The 24,367-nt window shown below is 41.9% G+C and overlaps 1 long non-coding RNA gene across 3 annotated transcripts in view; it reads left to right on the top strand.

Annotated features, from left to right (window-relative positions):
• LOC311605965 overlaps positions 1-24,367 on the top strand; it is a 307,310-nt gene that overhangs the window by 64,985 nt on the left and 217,958 nt on the right. Inside the window, exon 2 of one of the 3 annotated variants that reach the window (XR_014782129.1) lies at positions 22,345-22,432. The exons of the other annotated variants lie outside the window; for them this stretch is intronic. This is a non-coding gene — a long non-coding RNA (uncharacterized lncRNA). The remainder of the gene's footprint in view (positions 1-22,344; positions 22,433-24,367) is intronic. 3 annotated transcript variants of the gene reach the window in all.

Below are 24,367 nucleotides of genomic sequence, written 5' to 3'. Positions count from 1 at the left end.
AGCATATACAGGGGGAGGTAATCCCCCTCAGGAACAGTCATAGGGGAAGGGAATAAGGGGAAAATAGGAGGGAGGGAAGAATAGGAGGATACAAGGGATGGGATAACCATTGAGATGTAATAAGAATAAATTAATAAAAAATTAAAAATGAATAAATAAATAAATTTTATTATTAAAAAAAGAAAAAAGAAAAAAAAAGCATGAACTTCTTCCTAGTGCCAGAGCTCAGAGTACTGTGACCTCTAAAGAACATCCTTCAGAGTTAAGAAAAATGTCCTCTGGTGCCCCTTTCCAGTGTTCTTCGCTCTCTGAAAGTAAGAGGTTAAAAATCTATTCTCTTCCGTGTGGCTTTGATTGTTGACTTCAAATTCCCTTATAGCAACCTAATTAGTACCTAGAGCCAGTTTGCTTCATCCTTTTTTTTTTTTTTTAATGTCTGGGTGTTCCCTGTTTGTTTTTCATTAAGCTTTATTTAACAAAAATATGCATAAGAGTAGCTAACATTTACTGAGCATTTGCTATGAAGCACCCACTGGGGTAAGTGCATGTGGGGTCTTATCTCATTTAATTATCACAAGAACACTGCCCCAGAAATTAGGACCATCCTATTTCAGAAGTGCAGGAAGTAAAAACTTGGAGTGATTATCGGTTGATTCGGATCTTGGTCTAAGTAAACAATTCACATTTTAGCTTTAGTCACTATCCCATCTTAATGGTGTATGGGTCCCTTTTGTATATTTTGCCCTTTTGGGGAAATGGTAACTCTAAAGCATTTTCAAAATAATTACTGAAAATGTTCATTTGACTTTACCATCTCTTCTGTACTCAGCCTCTCTGTTATTTCTCTTTTTTATGTTTATCTGCTTTCTCCTCCTCTTTATACTTTTTCCTGTTGTGTGTGTCTTGGAAGGGAGTTTCCAAGGCCATAGCCATGGACGACAGACAGCACAGTGTTTCCATCCTTCCTGTCTTCCCTCCTCTTCACTGTTCTCTGTCAACTTGGAGAGTTGTATTGTCCCACCCCAGCCTCCTCACAGAGCTCCTCAGCCAGTGTGTCCCCAAATGCCTGAGGAAATGGGATCCGCAGTAACAAGCAGTGCTATGCAGGAATGCATGGAAAGAATTAAAAGCTAAGAAGAGGTGTGAAGCCGGAATTAAAGTTTATCATGTTTGGAGGCCAAACTGACTCTCATTATCAACCAGGGTTTAACCCAGTGATTTCCCAGTTTTCTTGCCTTGGACCCGGATTCTTCCATTGAGTAATGAGGGTTGTGAGGAAGCCTGCCTCAAGTCTTGGGCAGCCGTAATGACGTGATAGTCTGCAGAGCCTGGACAGTGTTTGGTTGTCAGTGACTACTATTCCCTTGCACTCCTGATGCAGTGAGGCACATGCTTTCTATGCAGCAAGATGCACCTGTCTCGGATATTAAATGACAGGTGCTCGGTCAAACAAAGTACGGCACCAGCATTGCCAACTGCATGAGCCTGGTCAAATTGCTTTGTGTATTGAGCTTTTCTTGCTTTGTCTTTTGTGTCTGGGATAAAATATTACACAGCTTTTTTTTGGACAAGGAGTTCTGAAAAAAGTCTTCTTGACTTGATCAAAATGTGGTATTTCTCTGTGGTGTTACCAAGCATGTTTTTCTATCATTTCTTCTTGTCATTCATCCTGTATTAGCCTTTTTTTTTTGTATGTGTGTTTCTCAGGAGGGAGTTGGGAAGCAGAGGTATTATCTTATTGAATAAGGCTCAGGAACACAGAGGAAATATCCATCTTCATCTAATTTGATAATTAAACAACACCTTGCAACAAAAAGCTTTTCAGTCTCACGAGGTCCCACTTATCTTACTTTCTGATTTTACTTCTCATATTAGTACTTTTGACATAATAACCCAGAATCCCTTGCCAAGGCCAATGCAAAGTCATCAACAGGATGAAAAAGGAAATTATGGAATAAATAAAATATTTGCACACTGTATGTCTAATAAGGGGTCAGTCTCTAAAACAGAAAAGGAACAAACTCCTATAGCTCAATGTCAAAATCCCAACTGATAAAGAACTTGAATAGATATTTTTATCAGGTACAGAAATGGCCACTGTCTGTATGAGAATGCACAGTAGTGTCAGCAAAATGCAAATGAGAGACACAATAAGGTGTCACCTCAGATCTGTTAGCATAGTTATTATGAACTATATGTTACCATTGAAGATGAAGAGGATGTAAATTGGATAGCCAATATGAACATAGTATGGATACTTCTCAAAAAATTTAACTACTATATGCTCTACCTATTCCACTTCTGAATATTCCAAAGGAAATAAAATGAGGATCTCACAAAGGTACTTACCCTTCTGTTGTTGCAGCAGGTTCATTTTAGCTAAGATATTGAAATAACCAAAGTGCCCACTGGCATGTGAATGGAGAAAGAAAATGTGTTATATACACATAATGAAAATTTACAAATCTTTAAGAATATGGTGGTGCACGCCTTTAATCCCAGCACTTGAGAGGCAGAGGCAAGTGGATCACTGAGTTTGAGGCCAGCCTGGTCTACAAAGTGAGTCTAGGACAGCCATGGCTACACAGAGAAACTTTGTCTTGAAAAACAAAAACAAAAACAAAAAAGCCTAGAAATTATCATAATGAGTGAGTTAACTCAGAAGCAAAGGGTCAAATGGTATATACTCACTTATATCAAGACTGATACCATGAACATGGATGTATATGAAGAACATTACATTTAGGTGAGATACATCCCAAATATGAGGACAAATGCTGGGTGCTTCCCCTTACACAAAGAGTCCTCAAGAGTTGGGGTCAGAGAGATGGCTCAGCACTTAAGAGTTGGCACTGCTCTTACAGCATCTGGTTCTCAGCACCTCATCTAGGTACTCACAACTGCCTATAATAACAGCTACAATGTCTCCTTCTGACTTCCACAGTTACCTTCATTCACACACACACACACACACACACTGAAAATTATTGAAAAGGGATCTACAATAGTTTAACCCATAGAAACAGAATAGGATGATGGTTTCCAGGGGCTGGGAGGAAGTTAAGTATATAGTTATCCAATTAATGTGATGTTTTACATATGCAAGATGACTAAACCCTAGAGATGTTCTGTGCTTCACAGTGTCCATAGCTAACAACTGAGTATTGGTCTACTTAGAAGTATGTTGAGAGAGTAGATCCTATGTCAAACACTTTTGCTACACAAAAAAATCTGGATACTAGTAATTTATGTCTAAAACATCTGTATACATTTCTCCATTGAAACAGAATCACTAAAGATGCTGTATTTCAGGTTAATAATATATGGTATAGCCACACAGTCACTCCATATAGTTATATGAGGATAAGGACGAAGGACAAAGCTAAAAAGGATGCTGCTGAATATGTACTGAGTGGTTTTGATGGAAAAATATTCTATGTGAGACTATTGTGCAATATCCCAACTGTTCTATCTTGACCAGCAAATTGATTCTGTAAAGGAGTGACAAGATAAACAGTTATTAGCAAGGTCTGAGTGCCCAGTTCCTTCCAGAATGGCTTTGGCCAGGTCCCCAGTTGGTAATCCTAATGCACTTGCAGAACTGAGCATGCTAAGTGCTCAGTGAGCTGGGGGTGGGACCTGGAACACTGGTGGCAGGGCCCAGGTATCAAATCCATGGACTCTTCTGGGCTGACAGGAGCTCCTCTTGCTTTTTATGAGAGAATATGAATGAGTTCTATTAGTTCAGCTATGCAGGAAGAGCCCTTCCTGAACGATCAATTCCAATGCTGTCAGCAGGCAACGGAGATGTTTGAAGCTAGAGGTGCAGCCAGCCTCGCTTCCTCTCCCTGCCTCAGCCTTCCTAGTCAAGAGTGAAAGGAGACCCCAGATTCCATAAATCTCCAGCCTGGCCACACCCACTCAGGGAGCAGGCAGCCCTTTTTCCTTTCGTTATTTTTTAAGCTACTCACACCATCACGCTTTGTAAGCACCCTTAGATTTCAGTGAGTAAGTCATTAATATCCAATTTGAGAAAGTCAGTGGTATGTAACTGCAGCATTGGCAAAGTAAATGGAAAATAGAAGGCTTATGAACATGGTATTAATTATCCTGTGCTGCAGACAGAGTGCAGGCAGGTGTTTGTGGGTTCCATTTTCCTAGCTGCCCTGGCCATGAACAGGGAGATGACATACCCCAGGGCACATATTCCTGCTCTGTGCTGAGTAGTCTTCTAGCCCAAACAATATTCTTTCTTTGAATTAGAAATATAATATCTATCAATAATGTTATATGAGGTAGATAATGTATATTATATGAGATGGATAGCCTCATCTACCCCGCCCTAGGCAAGTTTTATTAGAATAACAATTTTGAACACTATCAAACACATGCTTAAGGGAAAATTAGAACAGATCTCACCTTATGGAGTTAAAGCATATGGCTCTGTGATGAGAGTCTCCCTCATTTATGTGAGGATTGAAAAATGTACCCTTGAGATAAACACTAATTTTTACACAAAATGACATGAGTTAAAGCAGCTCAACCACAAGGTAGTTGGCATTTTCATCCTCTTCCTTCTGTTTTTATTATCTTTATTTGTTTAACACATCTTTTGTCTAGTTGAGACCACATGACCTTCTATCTGCTTCCCATCTTTCATTTGGTTCCCCAGAGATTTTCACTAGCATCTCAAACATCTGCCATTGTTATAAGGCTGCTGGGTAAGGGGTCACTGTGATACCACCATGCTGAAAGACCTCTTCCCTCCTGACGGAGTGAGGGTAGGCTGGACCCAGGGCAGCTGACATGAACTTGCCTTTCTGCTTGTGAGTCCTGGTCTCAGGAAGAAGAAGAAGCCATAGAAGCCTTCTCAGAGCCATTGCTGAGGCTGGCGTGCTTCCTCTGGGCGAGTTGAATCCGAGCAGCTTCTGTATAAGGCACCCTACGTCCGCTTATCCTGACTCTTGTCTGCTGCCTTAGGGAAAGGACTTATGGGCTAGGGACATAGTGGCCAGCTTTTATTTCAAGGGTGTCTGCTCTGTTTTGGGATAAGTGTCCTAGGCTTATGAAACCAATTCCTGTTTGCTTTGTAGAGGGGGAGCCATAGAGAAATGCATGTGCATAGGCTGCTTCATTGCATCATGAGGCATTCATGGTGGCCCTATGTAGTTAGAAAAACACATCAAACAAAATAAGAATGTTTTGGGTGAATAGAATGCACAGCGTGTTGTCATTTGGCCCTAAAGTATCCCCACGGGTTTCTGACACCAACCTCTGAAGTCTTCAGATGGTGACGCTTATTGTGCCAGGTTCTCAGAACTGGAAGCAGCTGGACTTAGCTGGAATCCAGGGATGACTAAGGGTGGGTCACTGAGGTTATCTTGTCAGCCTTCCCTCTAGCTCCCAGTCAGTCTTGTGATTCAAGGTAAAGAAACCCCTCTGCTACATGCTATCTCCATGATGATGATCTGCCAAGTGCGTGGAGCCAAGAAACCATAGACTGGAATTTTTGAAAACTCGAGTCAAGATACATGTTTCCTTCTTTAGGCTTTTTTTTTAAAAAAAAAAAGATAATTGTTGCATCAAGGCAAGTCTAACTAGGACACACTTCTAGAACAAAAACCATAGCGTTAAATGAAACATGATATGCATATGTGCGCACCTGGCATGTCAGGTGCCATAGCTGTGACAGAATTCTTGAGCAACCTGAATCTGCAAGAATAAGAGTCCCAAATCAGAAGTAGAGAAGACACAAGCAATAGCTGCAATCAGGGCTCTTACATAAGTGGATGACTTACGTCAAGCATGTTTATTAAAAAATACAGAGTCATGTGTACTATTTGCAGAGGAAAAGTGATCAAGGTCAGCAGAGAGCTAAGTCAGACCATGTTGCAAAGAGAACACAGAATACCTCAGACCCAGCTGCCTAACAACTGGTAGCCACAGCTCAGGGGTAGGAAGCTGCAGCCTTAGTGGCTACTGTAAGGATGGGCTCCAGCCCTGGACCAGCTTTGTCAAGTCTGCTCCTGGATAAGGATGCAGAACAAAAGTTCCCTGTGTCATTTCCTCAGGGCCTCTGAGGAAGGCTTGGGTCAATCTGGCTCCCCACACCTGAGAGACACAAAGGGAAAGTGGTTTTATTAGACTCATGGGGTATGGACGTATAGTTGGTTCACCATAGCAAGAAAACTCTGGAGGATTTTGTGGCTGAAAGAGCACACAGCTAGGGACACATGTTTCAGAGGACCAGGAGCCAAAGAGCCCAGGCTGAACATGGAGCTGGTCTGTAACCTCCACACTGTAGCTGGTCTTTGCTACTTTGTGTTTCGCCCCCTATCACTAGATAGGAGAGAGAGAAGGAGAGAGGAGAGGGAGAGGGAGGGAGGGAGGGAGGGAGGGAGAGAGAGAGGAGAGAGAGAGAGAGAGAGAGAGAGAGAGAGAGAGAGAGAGAGAGAGAGAGAGAGAGAGAATGATTACAAACAAACCCCTAAACACCCCCACCTCCCGCAATGACCACCAACCACCAACCCCACTTATCAGGGCTCTAGCATTTATATACTCCCTGAAAAGTTCCCACAATTCCAAACATCAGACAATTACAGAAGCTATCTGCAATAAACAAAGCCATGCCTCTGCTAGAGCAGAGACGCAAATCACAGTTAGCTGCTGCGAACAGTCCAAAGCAGCCCCATATTCCCACATCTGGGATTCAGATGAAAACATATTCCAGAATTGTTACTATACCCCCCCACCCCATCTGGGGACCAAGTGATCAGACACATGAACCTTGGGGGCTATTTCACATGCAAATCATATGCACACAAAAGTTGCATTTATTGTTAACTTCATGAATGAAGTAATAATTTTCTTATTCTTCTATAGGCTAAAATAGTAATAAGACTTTAATTCCCTTCTTTCTATGTTTTTTATCCCTACCTTTGACTGTATGCCACATTCGTTAAATTTGTTCCATGATATGGTAGTTTTAAGGAGAATGGTCCCTATCAGCTCAGATGTGTGACTGCTTGGGAGATATGTGGACTATTCAGGCCTTGTGAGATGAGGCGTGCCACTGGAAGCAAGTTTTCAGTTTTCAGAAGACTAGGCAATTCCTAGCTAGCTCTTCCTGCCTCATGTTGGTAGATACATATGTAGGCTCTAGCCTGTTATATGCTCCTAGCCATGACAGTCACATTCCTTAGCTGTCTGGAACCATAAGCTTAAATTAAACACTCTCTTTTAAGTTTTCTTTAGTCATAGTGGTTTTTTTTTCCCACAGTAATTAAAAGGTAACTAAGATGCACGGCTTGGGACTTTATATTGAGTTTATTAGTGCATTTGTTTGTTTCAACGTTTTATATGCAGACCTTTGCAGAATGCTTACCAACATCTACTTAAGTTTCATAACAGTGGTGACAACAATTCATCAGAAGACGTGTTTCGCTAATTTTAGTTTTCATGTCCTATGAAATCCTAACTCTGATTTATTTCTCCATCTTTTGCAATGTGGAATGTGTATACTGTTAGCAAGCACCCTACACATGGCAGTCAAAGTTTGTCAGGATCAGGGTTCTGAGGTTATAATATTTACTCTGAAAAAAAAAACCCTTGTAGAACTAACTACTTGATATGAGATTTTAAGGAAGCATCCATTCTGGCTTTCGTTGAATTGAGGTGGCAAATTTGCTCTTGTGGGATGATTATAATTTCTCCTCATTGATATTGAAGTTAAAACGAAGCAAAACAAAACATTAGGATAAGTGGGTATGGGTATTGTTTCATTGTTCTGGCTCCATTCAGGGTTCCTTTTTAATTTTGTGACTCAGGTTATTACAAATCTGGCACGTAGTAGAAGTTCCCCACAGGAATTTAAGGAAAGAAAAAGTGAAATGGGTTCTTTGATGAGGAGTAACTACAATGAGCAAATATGGACTCTAAATGGACTCAGCAGAACACTGTAACACAGGAGAAGCCATGGGTAATGGGTAATAATCAGTGCCTCTAGTGCATCGTTTGTTTAGACAAAGTTTTGCTGTATAGCCAAGACTGACCCAGAACTCCTGGTCTTCCTTCTTCTGTCTTTTAAAAAATGTCATTTGCTAATATTAATGCAGCCGTTATGTTTGTACAGATTCCATCCCTTTCAGAGTCACTTTATTTCACTTACAAATACTTTGTCTTTGTATGAAGTAGAAGGATTATAATTGCCTCAAACACTATTAGTGGAAAATATCAAATTCGTATTTATCCCCAAACCAAATATATGTTTCATTCCCTTAGAGATGATGCTTCCTATCAAGGGTACAACTAATGGCCAAAGCCAGCCCTATTATTGGCTTCTTGTTTGCCTGATCATCTGATCTATAATGATATGTTCCTGGGGTGTCTGTACAATTGCATATAACATGGCCACTATCATAGCAGGACCATCAAGGTACAGATATGATATGATTACATGCCAACAGGCATTATCCAATATGGTAGGACAACATGATTACTGCCTAATAGGCCAGGTTTCTAACCTAGCCCTGGCTAGAATACCACTACTTTTGCATTCTGAGTTCTAGGGTTATAGGCATGTGCCACTGTGCCTGACTACGTCAGGAGTATTGATGAGGAAGATAACAACAATACCCCAAACTAAAGTCATTATTGCTCCTGTTTTACGCAGAAAATGCCAGGAAGATGATGGGGTGAAAAGCAATGGGGCAGGGGATAGCTGGAGGTTCAGGAACCCATGGGTAAGGGCAGCTTGTTAGTAAAGTTATCCACTTGAATACTAGGTTTGTCAAGGGGATTATGGGAATAGAAATGGAAAGTAGACCATGATTCTTGTAGTGTAGAGGGATTTCCGGGTATGAGTAGGAGATCGGTAGACCTCAAGTTTGAGAGGGAAGGGCAGCTGTTTAGAATGGCCGCCTAGTGGAATATGGGAAAGACTGTTGGAAAGCACACTGGCTAGAAGGAGGAGGATTCTTACTCCATTTCCAACTCGCTGGGAAAGGACATTGCAACATCCGTCACTTGGTAAAGCTTCCTGGGAGTTAGTGTCTCAGGCTGAAGAACCTGAGCTGAAGAAGAAGAGGAGGATAAGAAAGTTCAGGAGATGGGGATGTTTCCTGCCAATGGGCCATGTTCTTGAGAGGGTACAATTCAAGGTAGAGTGAAATAGAAAGAGGGTACATATTTTTAATATGAAGGTTCTTCTAGTTTGCATTTCTGTTGATGTAATAAATACCATGTCCATAAGAAACCCAGGGAAGAAGGGGCTAATTTGCCTTTTACTTCCAGGCCATAGTTCATCACTGAAGTAAGTTAGGACAGGAACTGAAGCAGAAACCATATCAGTATACTGATTACTGGTTTGCTCACTGCTCATGGTCAGCTATTTTCTATACACAGCCTAGCGCCCCCCCCCCTCCCGCTTGCCTAGGGATGGTGTCCCCACAGTAGGCTGGGCCCTTCCACTTCCATCATCTGCCATGACAATTTCTCACAATTGATTTGGTCAATTCTTCAGTCGGAGTTCCCTTTTCCCAGATAGTTCAAGATTGTGACACATGGAAAATAAAAGCAGACTTGTATTGGGGTGACGACTGTGTTGTCCTTGGATGCTGAAGCAAGTGTGACTCTCAGTAGTCCCTGATTCAAACAGATGAGAAGATACAGGGCTGCTCTGTCCATGTTTGACTTATGCAATTCCAGGACTCTAGCATTTGTTTTCGTTTTTTTGTTAGTTTGTTTTTTGTTTTTTGTTTTTTCGAGACAAGGTTTCTGTGTGTAACCTTGGCTGTCCTAGACTCACTTTGTAGACCCAGCTGGCCTCTTACTCACAGCGATCCACCTGCCTCTGTCTCCCGAGTGCTGGGATTAAAGGCGTGCACCACCACGCCTGGCTAGCATTTGTTTAATGCTTTGTTGTTGTTGTTGTTGTTGTTGCTATCCTGAAATACTCAGTACTGTTTGAATAAGGATCTTTCTACTTTTGTTTTCTTTTGAATTCCCTGATCCATATAGTTGGTTTTGGTAGGGGATCAGGTGTGATCACGTCTAGGAGGACAATTCTGTCCCCACAGTGGCCAATGCTTACACTTTACCAGGTGTCTGTTTGCTTCCCCACAGCACCCATGCAAACTTCATGGGTCAACTGGTTGTTTTGAGACTCAGCCTTACTTCCCTCTCACATATCTTCCAGCTGTGATATTGAGAGATTCTGCACAGGCTTATCACAGCTTCGTCAGTAGCTGATAAGAAATATAAATATAAATATAAAAAATAGAGGCTGCTGAGTAGGATGCATCCAAATGTTTCTGAGGAAGACTATGAGGGGTGGGAGAGGGAGCAGTAAGAGTGGGGAGGGGATTGTGGTGTAGAAATGTGGAAGAGAAACAGAGAAAAATAAGTATAAAATGTTTTGAAACTCATTACTTTGTATCCTAACTTTTTAAAAATGAATAATATTTTCTGTATTTCTGACACGAGAGTACTATTATTTCTTTATTTCACTACTGATAATAGGTTCTTCTCTAATTTTATAGGTTTTTGGACACTTTATGATAATTGGGTGCAACAAAGAAGGGGGAAATAATCGTATATGTTCAAATTGCTATTATAAGATAACAAAGTTTCTTTCTCTTTTAAAACATATTTTCTCTGGACTCTTTAAGGGACTTGGACACAGATCCTTTGTGCTCTAAAGAGAGGTTTGCATCATTAGACATAGCTGATGGCTAGCTATGTAATGTAATTGAAGTAAGTTGCCTGTACTTGTTGCCACTGACTATTAATGCAAAGAAAAAGAACAAAGGGGCTACAGGAAAATCAATTCAGGGCTGACTATGTAGAAACTGATGTAGTGATACCAAGTCACTTTCATCTGAAAAGAGATTAATTTTCCTTTCTTTCATTTCTTTGTAACCTGTTGTCTCTATTGACCATGAATACTTTCAGTACTAACAGCATCAACTTAATGCTGTATTTCACATTAAGTGTGTGAGGGGAAAAAAAAAAAAACTACCTCAACGTAACAAAGATTAGTTTCCATGCATTCAAAATGAGATCTTAATAAGCAAAACCTGCCTGGGAAATGACCCATTTATCTTGTTCATTCTTCACATTTTATCTCACTTAAGGAGGATGAAAATCAAATTCTTTTTGCCTTCTGACACACAATGTAGTCTGCATTGCCCATGACAGTTATGTATGTGAAGAGGAGGATGTCATCAGCTCAGCCAAATACCAGGGCTTTCTGCCCATTTAATCAGAGACTAGATATGCTTAATAACGAAGCTAACAAAATATTAAACAAATGAGTCTACTATCGAAAGAGAGTGTGTGTGTTGGGGTCACTGCAATTTATTACCCATTTACTGCACTTGAGCTGTCAGCTTGCTACTTTCATTTGTCATCTAAGCAGATGGAAGGACAACCCCATGCGAGTCATTTCCCATTTCTCACACAACAAAACCGAGACAGAGAGATAGATTAAAGGCACTGGTCTGGTGTTATAAGTCATGGACACAGCCGAAGAAGCTGAAGAAAAAAAGCACAGACTAGTTGTTTTTTTCTGTTCCAGCTCACATCTATTGTATTTTGGATTCTGATATGTAGGTCTATAAAAATCTAATTGCACAGTGAAAATGGACATGGAAGCAAGTTGTTAGTAGGAAGACATCTGGATATTTGGGATCAGGAACATGCTCAGAAACTAGTATGGGGGGAGGCTTGGTGTATTGCAGCCACTCTGCTAGTCTTCTCCTATATATCTCCCAGTTTAGTTCCAATATGTACTCTGATGCTTTAAGCTGTGCTTTCACTCTTAGAGTGGTGTACAAGTGAATGTATGCTTGTGTGTGTTTATGTATGTCCATGTTGGGGGAGCCCCAAACTGTTGTGGTGGCACACACCTTTAATTCCAGCACTCAGGAGGGAGAGGCAGGCAGATGTCTAAGTTTGAGGCCAGCCTGGTCTATGGAATCAGTTCCAGGATGTCCAGAGAAACTCTGTCTCAAAAAACCTAACTAATCAACAACCAAACTAACCAACCAACCAACCAACCAACCAACCAAACAAACAAAAACAACAGCAAAGGAATATACTATCTCCACTGTCTGAAAAGATCTAAGGCACAACCTCTGTGCTTTTCCTTTGCCTCATCTTTCCAAAATACACAACAATAAAATCTTTTTTTCATTTCCTCCCTAAATACTAATGAGAAAAGACTATTAGGGCCTTAGGTAGTTGGTAGATAAAACATTGACTATAAAAAAATATTGCATGTAAGCCAGGTAATCCCAGCACTCAGGAGGCAGAGGCCAGTGGATTGATGTGAGTTTGAGGCCAGCCTGGTCTACAAAGTGAGGTCAGGACAACCAAGGCTACACAGAGAGACCCTGTCTCAAACAACCAAACGACAAACCAAACAACCCAAAAGATATTGCATGTAGAAGGCATTTTTAAGAGTCTTAATGATAAATGATGTCTTTGGGTAGAAATGGAAAAACTGGGGATGATCTGTCCATCTGATAATGATAACGGGTGTGTCAGGTAGGATAGGAGCATGAGAAGGCTTGTTGTAGTTGGCAAATGTTACCCAAAGGAGCAGAACAGCAGAGAATGGAAAGGCAGGACCGAGATGGGTTACTAACCCCACATACCCCAAATAGCCTGGAAAGGAGCTGAGGCTGTGTTATAGAGACGAGAGCCAATGAAAGACTAGAGGATTAATATAGTAGATTGATGTTTGGGGATAAATCTAATCTGATTTTCTGTTTTAACTTATATTGTGGTGCTAATAGTGAAATAACCAAGGCTGAGTAGGAGATTATTATATTAAATGGTTTTATTCACAATTAAGGGGCTGCATTTGGTCAGCTCCTGGTGAGAGCCTCATACTTAAAACCTGTCATAAAAGAGAAGCAGAAAAGGAGAAAAGAGCACATGGTCAAGAGAAGCCAAGGCTCAGGGGTCAGGTTCGCTTTATAACAATTACAAGCAGGCACCCTGTGTCCTAAACATCTTTTAAGGGCCTCACCTGCTGATATTTTGAAGGATTAAGCATCAACGTGAGTTTTATTTGGAACAAGGCACACATGTCTAAACCGTAGCATGTGTGATGGGGTGGACTTGGCTGGATGGACTGGGTGTCAGAGCAGGAGCAGAGCCCAGGAGACCACACCTTGGGCTGCTTTACTTAGATTAGCTAAGTAGTTAGGTAACTGGGTGAGAATATTCCTAGCGTCACTGTGAGACCCAATGGCCTTGTTAGACTGGGGTGATGAGTGAGAAGAAAGGACCCAGAATGGACAGTTCAAGATGCACCCCTGAGAGGCTGGTGAGATCCCTTACTATAGTAAAGCACCCAGGGAAAGAGTGGGGGTTTTGAGGGGTTGGCAGGAAGAGGTCATTTGGGTTTGAGACACTGACTTTTTAAATCTCTGGTAATGTTTGATGAGGAACCAAACTGTTCTAGGGTGAGGTTCATGGAATTCTTGCTCAGACTGCGCTGTACATGACCACATGCACACTAAAAACCGTGGTGTCCTGGATTCTTCACCTCAGTGGAAGCAGTCTCATGGATCTGTGCAAAGCAGCAAGGAGGTGTCGGAAGCTCAGGCTGAATGGCCAAAGCAAGCAAGAATGTTTCCTACTGTAGCGTGATGTGTGACATTGGTATCAGGCGAAAGCCTGCCATTATCACATTTCAGCAGTGCCCTTAAGTCACAATCATTCAGTGTTCAAAAAAGCTACCCACAACAGCACATATGCCCATGTCAAAGCCCCGGGGTCATTATAGAGACTCTCCGTCATACCAATCTGCAGTCTTTAGTGTCTGGCGTTGCCACTAGTGATTGCAACGTGGACAACGTTCAGGATAAAATGTTCTCTTAGAGAGCCTCTGTACCTGCGTGTGTGAATTGATGGGTGATGTGGCAAACAGACTCATACTTCCCAGCCAAGGACTGTTAGTTTTGTTGAACTAGACCATGACATGAAGAAAAAAAACATTTGTTGCTAATGACTAACTCCTGTTTCATTTAACGGATCCCAACATAACATATTCTCGCTGGGCAGTATCTCTAAGATTGTTTACGGCATATATAGAAGGCAAAGTCCTAGGGTTGGTGAAATCTCCTGATGGTGTCCCCAGCCATTTGTTCAGGGTCAGGGAATATAATAGGATGTAGTTATCCTGTACCCTCATCAGGGATCAACAAACAAACTTCTAGAGAAGTATCCTCTTATTGGGAGGCCCCACAGTCACTGTCAACAAAATACACACACACACACACACACACACACACACACACACACACACACACACACACACACACACAAAAGCTAAAAGGAAAGCATAAGTGATAAATTAGGCAAGTGTCAGTGGAGCCCCACTAGCTCCTTGGTTTGTGTCATCCTCTGTGCTCATCGCCGTCAAAGCAGAGGGCTTTGCAGTTGTCCGGCCCAGGGCCAGCATGGCCCATCAAATTTTATCTGTATTCTCTGTGTAAGGAGAAAATTACCAAGCAGAAATCCAATCGAATGCGGAAGCAATTAATGTGGAACATGCCCAGCTAAATAAGCTATTTAAATGTATGGCTACAAATTCCCAGGTCTGCCCATTTGGAGGGGGGCCAGCAGGGCAGCCCCCCCCCCAACAAACATTTCAGTAGTGGCTGCTAAGCAGATATCTAAGTACAAATCCCCAGAAGGGCTGTTAGGAAGTGTTTATGGAATATCTTTATGAAGAGAGTGGGAGTAGCCCCCATAGGTTCTCTGGGTGGAGAGACAGAATTCTGGAACATAGGGTAAAGCATTTATCATGTACTTAAGATGCAGTTAAGTTTGGCCCAAAACAAAACAAAACAAAACAAAACAAAAAAACTACAGTGAGCATGCATATCTCCCGAGCCTAAGGTCTTGCTGTTTTGATCACCTGGGTAGTTTCTGAAAGCTTCAATTGTCCTTCCTCTTGAAAGTAATGGGAAGATAGGACAGAGTGGACTCAGAAATGCCACACCCATCACTTTCAAAACCTTGTAAGGCCATTTCCGGTACAGAACATACATATCTGTAGGGATGTTTAACGCTAAACAAAAGCTGGAAGTAGACCAGGCTGTCAGATTGGCTCAACTAGCTGAGACCACAATTAAAATTGTTCCCTTAGAGATACATCTAGTCACATAGAGATGGGGTAAGTCATGTTATAGTTGCCTTTCAGGGAACCCCGTGGAATCCATAAGTTTTGCTTTATTTCTTTCAGGCTAAGAACCTTCATTTGTTTGAGAGCATGGTCCTTCAGCTCAGGCTTTCTAGATTATTCCATGTCAAGAAATCTCTGTGTTAGAAATTGTTATAAATATAGGAAATCTGATGATCTGTGGAGTTCACCTCTATTGTTTCCTAGTGAAGAACTAAACTCACTAGGGCCGTGTTACAGGATTACTGTGAGATTATCATTGGTATAAAATAAAGGACACTGATTAGGCAATTTCATCTCACAATTGGAATACATGATAAAGTTTCTGTCTCTGCCTGCTGCTAGATCTCTCCTAATGAAAACCAAACAAAAGCCCCTTTCCAGCTATCTTTTGTTTTTGTTTTTTAAAAATAAGATCTTTTACAGAGAGATGAACTATCCTGGAAAGAGAGTCAAGAGGCCTTATCACTAACACAACCTTGCAAACCTGGCCTCCCTTGCCTCATCTGTGGCATGGAAGAGTTGGAGAGAATTCTGGGAGGGGCTGGTTCCCATGCTGAAACCCATCAGTACCCAAGTGTAATGACTAAGGACACACAACCTTGGTGTCTGGATGCTCAGGTATGACCATTAGTGAGCATCTCGGCTTCTCAGGTACTTGTGGGAAGTACAGTATCTCAGCCTGCCTCCCAGGCTCCTGAGTCAGACTCTTGTCAATAAGACCCCAGGTGATACACACACACATGAACATTTGCCTTCTGCAATTTGCCAACTCTTGTGTTTTATACTCGACGCCCTTGTTTAGCTCTGTCAGCTTCCTTTTCGTTGCTGTACTGCTTTGCCTGCTGGCTGTCTGCATCCCTTCACTTTCTGCCTATACACTCTGAGCTCTTGCTTCAGACAGACTGAGCTCCAAGAAGAAGATACTGTGTGACCCTTGCATGCCATTCTGCTCATGTATGCAGTACATGAGTAATTACAGGACTGACTCCTGTACACACTTAGCACCGTCCCATAACTTTGATGATAGTTTGGGGACTCACTCTGCCCTGAGAATACCAAAGGTTACACCTTTGAGTTTCTTAAATAAAATGACATCAGATTCCCATATAAAACCTATGTTCATTCTCCTGCTTGCTTTACATTATTTCTTAGGTACCTTGAAATAGACAATAAATCATAAGTGCCATGTAAATAGTGATGTATATTGCTTAGGGGATATGGATTTGGAAATCCAGTCTGTATTTTAGGAAAGATGTACCTTTACCTAAGTCTCTTCAGTTTACTACTGATTGACTCAGTGGATACAGAACCTGGGATTGACATAGAAGATTGACTGCACTTAATAGATAAATTAATTTGGTGCCTACACATCAAAAAGAATAAAAAGAGTCCCTTTCTAAATTCCACTTTAACAGTCTTATCCTGGTCAGGGAACGTTGCCTGTGACATATGCATCTAAAGCCTTTGCTTTCCTTCACTGAAAAACTTCTTTGGCCCCAGTACACCAGACACCTTTTTACTGTACAATATATTTGTTCCAAATTGACTAAGGCACGGAGAATTGCTGTGTTGAGCCTTTTCACGAGGCTAAGACTAATTACTATGTGAATCCCAGCTCAGAACTGATTCCAGTGTTCTAGTTTCAAGGACGGGCTTTACTAGGCAATTATGCTCTGATTATATGGTAGCTGATTTTTCGTTTTCAAGGTCAGAATTAATAGAATAAACATAGTGCAAACATAGCTTTGGTGTTTTTAAACTTTTTTTTTCCCACTGAAGGAGAAAATAATTTTCTCTCAAGCTTGCTAAGCCAGCTCTCTTTGTGTCAAAGGAAGTTTCCTCCTATACCTGTCATTGGTGGAGACAGTAGAGGCGCTGATGGGCCATAATGCACTCAGCTTCCACCAGAACTGAACCTATTGGCCTCCCTATAGCTCTTTGTTGTTGGGTGAATTCAGATGAATGGCATAAAGAATTTGTCTAGCATAAGAAGGTAGTGGACTGAGTCCATAGACACGAACTGTTTGGGATGACAGACATCACCACATTCTCAATCAGGAGTGTGGGATCCTAACTCTCCTTGAGGGCAGCTCTGAGATTTGTGAGGCGTCTCACTCACCTCATTGTAGCCCAGTCCTACAAACCACCGTCTGTCGGCTAAATACTGCCAACTACATAGTTTTGAAACCCAAATCTTATTGGCTTGTAGCCCTTGCATGAGCAGCTGATCAGTGGTCTGACAGAGAAACTTTGCTGGCTCCTCATATCTGTGTTTTATTCCCCAGTTTCAAGTACCACTGGGGAATGATGATGATGATTTTAATTATGATTGGCTTTGCTGATGAAATCACGTGCTACTGTAATGCAGTCTTTGTCCCCTCAACAGTGGCCAAAATGGACAACTCCATGAGCTTCACCGTAAGATGATATGGCTACACTCCTGAAACACCAAGAGATCCAGCCTTCTAACAAGTTAACTTCTTTAGCTAACCCACCCCTAGAGCTTGGTTTTCTGGTAGTCATGCAGCCTAGAGCCGTTTCCCCTGCTCAGCACCCCTCCCGTACCTGCTACTGACCAGTACCCTTCTATCATCTTGTTGAGTCTTCTCTAACTTACACTTTCTTGTTTGGGGCACCACATTCATAAGATAAGTGTCATAGTGGGGAGCTCCGGACACCACTTTCCCAGGGTGTGTCATAGCGCGGGCCCGGGGCTACCCAGCATCATCAGTTCCTATGGTATTAATATTTCTTTCTTCCAAAATTCATATGTTGAGGCTAAAATTCTAATCTCCAAAGAGGCAGGGCCCTTTGGGAAGTGAGGGAGGGGTTATTGTGCATATACAAGAGACTGGTGGAAGGCACTCTGCTCCTTCTACCATGTGAGGCAGGAATAAGACATGAGGGATGAGCCTATACTGGATCTCAGATTTGCCAGAACCTTGGTTTTGAACTTGAGACCATAGGCAACAAATCTCATTTGCTCATGAATGACTTAGTTTATAGTATCTTCTTTTTTAAAAATATATTTTATTAATTTATTCATATTACATCTCAGTTGTTATCCCATCCCTTGTATCTTCTTATACTAGCGCGATGGGCTAAAGGACATGAGAGTCCTGCTGGGTTGGGGGTACACCTTTTCTGAATTATTCTATGGCCGTTAGGGACCTAAGACCAGGAAATCAGCTATCTTGTGGATAATCTTTAACTTTAGGTACTTTGTATTAATATGTCCCACCCAGTCTTTAGAGAACATCTAATATTTATTAGTAGAGAAGGAGCATCAAGATACAACAATGGAAACTACAAAACTCCTTAAAAAGTTTGTTCTGCTTAATATAGAAGATACAATTACAATGAAACTTTAATAGGCCCAAATTCAGGGTTCTTACCCCATTATGGTTTTATTTGTTGCAATTTAATGAGAATGTTTAGCAATTCTCTGGCAGTTGTTTTCACCATTTTGGCCCAAGCATTATGAGTCAAGCCCCGGAAGAGATGCAATGATGTGTTGTCTTCCCCCTTCATGGAGCTGTACTTTAGGGAGAGCAGGAGGTGATGTGAAGATGTCCCAGAGAAGGTCGTGGCTGGCAGGAATTATGTTCAATATTTCACCCAGATGACTCCTGAGTCCCCAAAGCCTTCAATATGTCATTGCCACACTGTGAGGCAATTAAGAATAGAAATCAAGCTTTCAATCATGGCCTGTGGAATTTCAGATTGTGCTTCAGCACTGGGTAGTTAAAAGCCAGTAATTACATTATGCCTCAGCTCAGAGCAGAGTCCCCAGTGCAACAACAAAACCCCGGTAAGCGCTAGGGACAAAGTCAAAGCAAAGTCAACTGAGCTAAGCACAGAGTTTGGCTTACTTAAAAAATAATGCAAGTGAATCCCGGTGTGGTGGCACATGCCTATAATCCCAGCACTCAGGGAAGCAGAGACAGGTGGATCTTGTGAGTTCAAGGCCAGCCTGATCTACAAAGTGAGTTCAGGACAGCCAAGGCTACATAGAGAAACCCTGTCTCAATAACAACAACAAAAAGTGATTTGTTTGTTTCCACTGTAAAGTCCAGATCACCTCTTTTTATAACAAATAATCACATGACTATAGTAAATTGGGAAATAAGAGTTTTTTGAGTTGAAATAAATTTTTGTTCCTATTCCATGGCTGGCATAGTGACCTAGCCATTTGTTTGTAGACAAGTTCATTGATGTAGATCCCTCTTTCCTCATTTGGAAATCCAGCTTAGCAATAGTAACTTTTATGTTTATGTTTGTGGTATAAATGATCCGGGTACTCCTCCCTTATCCCAATTTTGTTCTCCATGAAACCTCTCACAGAGTAAGAAGTTCAGAAATAATGCACATGTTTTAAATGATGTGCTATTGTAAGGTGATAAATCCTTGAACCCTTTTTCTCCATCATTCCTTGGATGTAACCCATTCCTCTGTGCATCAGATCCACATGGTATGTGTACTGTAATGTATTAATAAATTATTAATTTAATAATAAATTAATTATTAAACAAACAAACAAATACATGTATGGATGTTTTACTGGCATCTCCATCTGTCTATGCATGCCTGATGCCCATAAAGTCCAGAAGAGAGAACTGGACATCCTGGAACTGGAGTCATAGACAGTTGGTAACTTCCATATGGGTGCTGGGAATTGAACTCTAGTCCTCTGCAAGAGTAACCAGTGCTCTTAACTGCTCCACCATTGTCCAGCCCCAAATGACTCTTATTTTACTTAATAATAGCTTGAGGTTCAAGAGCAGAGATGCTGGCAGCTTTGTTATAGTATGCCAGTGTCAGTCTTCTTCTTTTCTCTTAGTTACTGTTCTAATGCTGTGAAGCTACATCACAGCAAAAGGAACTTATAAAGGAAGGCATATAATTGGGGGCTTGCTTAGAGTTTTGGAGGGTGAGTCTGTGACCACCTTGGTGGGAAGCATGGTGGCAGTCAGGTAGAGGAGAGCTAGCTTCCACATCTTATCCACAGGCAATGGGGGAGGGTATAGGTGGGAGAAAGAGAGAGAGAGAGAGAGAGAGAGAGAGAGAGAGAGAGAGAGAGAGAGAGAGAGAGAGAGAGGTGAAGGGGGGGGCGGGGGGAGACTGACTGGGACTTACATGGGTTTTTGAAATCTCTAAATCATCCTCAAACAGTTCCACCAACTGGGAACCAAACATTCAAATATGTGACTCCATGCGAGCCGTTATCATTCAAACCACTACAACTTTATTGTTTTGGTGACTGTCTTTTTTTTTTTTTTTTGTCTCCCTCTTTTTATTTATTTATTTATTATTTTTATTTAAAATTTTAAATTAATTTATTCATATTACATCTCAATGGTTATCCCCTCCCTTGTATCCTCCCATTCCTCCCTCCCTCCCATTTTCCCTTTACTCCCCTCCCCTATGACTGTGACTGAGGGGGACCTCCTCCCCCTGTATATGCTCATAGGGTATCAAGTCTCTTCTTGGTATTTGGTGACTGTCTTAATCAGAGTCGTCTAAGTAACAAAACATATAGACTAAACCTATCTATCTCTATCTATATATGCTATGTAGTAACACATATATTATATTTAAAAAAGAATTTATTAGAGTGGCTCGTCTCTCATCTATGTGGGAGTACCAAAGAAGCAGGTTCTAACAGCATGGAAGGAAGGCTTGAGCACCAAGTTGGCGAATTTACCAGCAAGAATAAGGGCAATGGGGTAAAAGGCAGACACACTTTCTTCCAGGTCCTTTTATGTGGGCTTCCACTACAAGGTGCGGTCCAGGTGGAGGGTGGGTCTTGCTACCTCAAATAATCCAGTCAAGACAAATCCCTCACAAGTGTTCCCAGATGCTTTGCTGTCAGTTTCTAGATATGGTCAAGTTGACAACCAAGATTAGCCACCACAGCGATCTGGTACTATGTGAAATCTATGAATTAAATCTTAAAAGTATTATTGTGAAACATGTCCTCCTGGGACGACATTGGCTCCTTGAGCTATCAGCATCTGTGGTTAGTCAAAGGAGAACAACACAAGATTTTGCCCATTAACTCTCTATCATGATGGCTGGCTCACAAGGCCACTCCCTTCCTCAAGGACATGGAGGCAGTTAACAGTTGCTGGGGAGAGAGTCTTTCCCTCAGTGGTGCAGCCACCCATAGGTTACCCATGTTCCTCTTAGTAACCCTTGATCCACCTCCCTATAAATAACCCTGATTAACCTTACTGATTTGCCACAGTAGATTTGAATGCAATTGTTTTTGGGTCCATTATTAGTACCCTATGTGGAGTGCATATACGTTTGTTCGTCTTCCTGGGAAAATTATAACACATGTATATATGTGTAAGAAAAACATGGGACACGTCTATTGTTTCAGAAACCCACTGCGTGTGTGTGTGTGTGTGTGTGTGTGTGTGTGTGTGTGTGTGTGTGTGTGTGTGTGTTTATATCTCAGAATACATCTGTCACAGATACTGGGAACCACTGTAATGCCTACAGTACTTCAAACACTATCCTTCACCTTAATATGTTAGGAAATTACTAATAACTGAGTATATTAATTGGTTAGTGACTAGGTTAATAAAATTTAAAACCCCTTTCACTCTAATACTTAAAGGAGAATTATATCAAACAGTTCTTTTTGTTTTGCGTGTGAGTAGCAGAATTAGCTGTCATCTTCATCTGAGGGACTTATTTTTAAAGCTGGATGGATGTTTTCAAACCTAAACTACTAAAGGATCGGGATAATGAGAAGCTAAATCACATCTTAATTACTCCCTGTTGGATGCAGTTTATGCCTCTTCCCGATCCAGGCAAGCATGCCTGCCTCCTGGGCCTACACTGTCAATGTAGAAAGCCCATTTCTTAGTACTCTAGGTTGTTTCAGCGTTTCCTGGATGCCAAGGCTGGATTTCAGCATTTCTAGGTGCTCCAATGCCTGGCCCAATTTGACCAGAGCAGAGATTTCCCCTTTTCTTGGATCTACTTAGTAGCACAGGGTATCCATAGATGGACATGGGAGTGTTGGTAGTCGCGGTTGTAGCACCCCCTAGTGGTAGCTTTAACGTGTACGACAATAATAGCACAGGAGATGGCAAGGAGCAGACGATGAATTGTTTATTATCCTCCTGTAATAGGAAGAAAGCTTGAAGGCCAAGTGAGTCAATGCAGGCTCCCTAGAGAAGAATGAATGATGAAGAGATCGCTGGCGTTTCTTACACAGAGGTATCTGTATTTCTTCACGTCTTCACGTCTTCACCTTCCGTTCTCCTCACTCCTGCTTCCTGGAAAAGAAGAGGCACAGAACTTGCTTCAGGGTCAGTGTTCTGGGACTAAGGCAAGTGGTACCCTCAGTCGCAGATCAGCCAGATGAGATTTTGAGGCTGCAAATCCTTGCTGTCTGAAGTCTGTGGGAAACATACTGCTTCACGCTAAGAGATACCTCAACTGTAGGAGTACTCAGCGACATGAGAAACAGTGTAGGAGACAGACTGGCCGATGAGCTTAGTCCACGTGGACAATTATGGTGACAGGTGTCACTTCACTTGTTGTAGGAGAATTAGGGGTTTTTACCAAAACTGCCTACAGGTACACAGCGAAAGCTAACGGCTCTCCATCGTGTTTTAGAGAGGTATTTTCAACTGGCAGGCAGCAGAGGGGCTGCAAGGGGGCATTGTCTGTGTGACGTGACAAAGCCAGTGTTGTGACAAGAGAAATAGAGGGTGTTTGAAGATGAGGCTTCTGTGTTTGAATGAACTAAGCTGCTAATAGTTTAGAACCATCTTGGCTGGCAGAAGTAGCCTCTTCCTTGCCAGGCAGCAGCAGTCTTCCCTGGCTGATGGGCATGTTGTCATCCCTCAGCCGAGGCATATGATGATGCCTTCTTTGCTCAGTGTCTGTCCTCTTCTCCTCACAACATCTATAGAAGGGCGGCAAGGGTCACATCTGGGTGCGCTTTAGGTAAGAAGTGCAAGCTCTGAGAGGCAAGCAAAGGAACTGTGTGACTTTGCTAATTGTCATGAGGGCACTGTGTCAGAAGCATAGATGTACATGTCGGTGTCTTTCCTCAGGGTCAGAATTTATTGAGTAACAATGAATTCACAAGTTTTACAGTTTTACCAACAGCAATTTGTCATTTATCCACCTACCTCAGCATCTTGGCTTGTGGTGAGACGAAAGCAGGTTCTGACATTCTAATCCTAATTCCTGGTACTAGCTCTTGACTCACACAGTAAATATATCTGTGTATCGACCTATAAAATTATGGGTTACAGGAAGAATACATGGTAAGGAGGCTGTGGCAGAGCTCAAGGGATTTCAGAAGTGGGCCAAGAAAAAGTCTCTCAATAGGATGATGACCTGGGCCTTGCTGGGAGGGAGCTGCTGTTGGAGCTTCTGTGGTTAGGTTAGAGAAAGATGCTCTTAGGGTTCAGTAGCTAGGTGAAAGATTGAACCAAGGCCAGACAGCGTGAGATGGATCTGGGCAGAGAACAGCAGGTCTGATCTAGTACAGATGAGCAAACAAGTGGACAGATAGGCAGGCAAGCAAGTGGGCTATGACAGCAGTGGGGCACTGAGCTGAGACAAAGCTCCAAAACCAGCCATCCAGGCACGTGATGAGTCTACCAACATGATGTGATATGTTAGTGAGGAATCATGCCGTTGCTCTTGTTCCATCTGCAATGGTGCCTATCATTTTAGAAGGTCCAGGTGAGGGGATTATACCCTTTCTTCCATTTGGCTTGTCTGATATTCTTGAGCATGGTTTCCCTGATATAATTGTAACACACCTATGGGTCCCTACAGTCTCATTTAACCCCAATAAACTTGTATGGTGCCTTGCTTCCATCCCCAGCAATAAGATGTGTGGTATTTGACAGATGGTTTGGTTTCTGTGTCCATCTAGGGGCTGCAGTCATCTTATTCATCCAAAATGGAGCCAAAAGCTGCTTGTAAATTGGAGTCTCTTAGGGTAAGGCATAGCCTGAAAAAAGCCACTGTTGAAAGTATAGAGTAACTTGAGGAAGGGTGTGGTCTGATCTCAACACCAGTTATACCCAGAGAAAGCAGACATTCATGAAAGCAGGCTTGACATGTAAGAGACAGAGAAGGGAACGTTGACTGTGCTGAGCAAGGGAGGGTGTGTTCACATGATGTCCT

This window comes from Acomys minous, assembly GCF_964271855.1.
Source record: "Acomys minous genome assembly, chromosome: 9".
Lineage (NCBI taxonomy): Eukaryota > Metazoa > Chordata > Mammalia > Rodentia > Muridae > Acomys > Acomys minous.
Note: the sequence above shows the minus strand (reverse complement) of the source record. Positions and strands in the feature narration are given on the sequence as shown.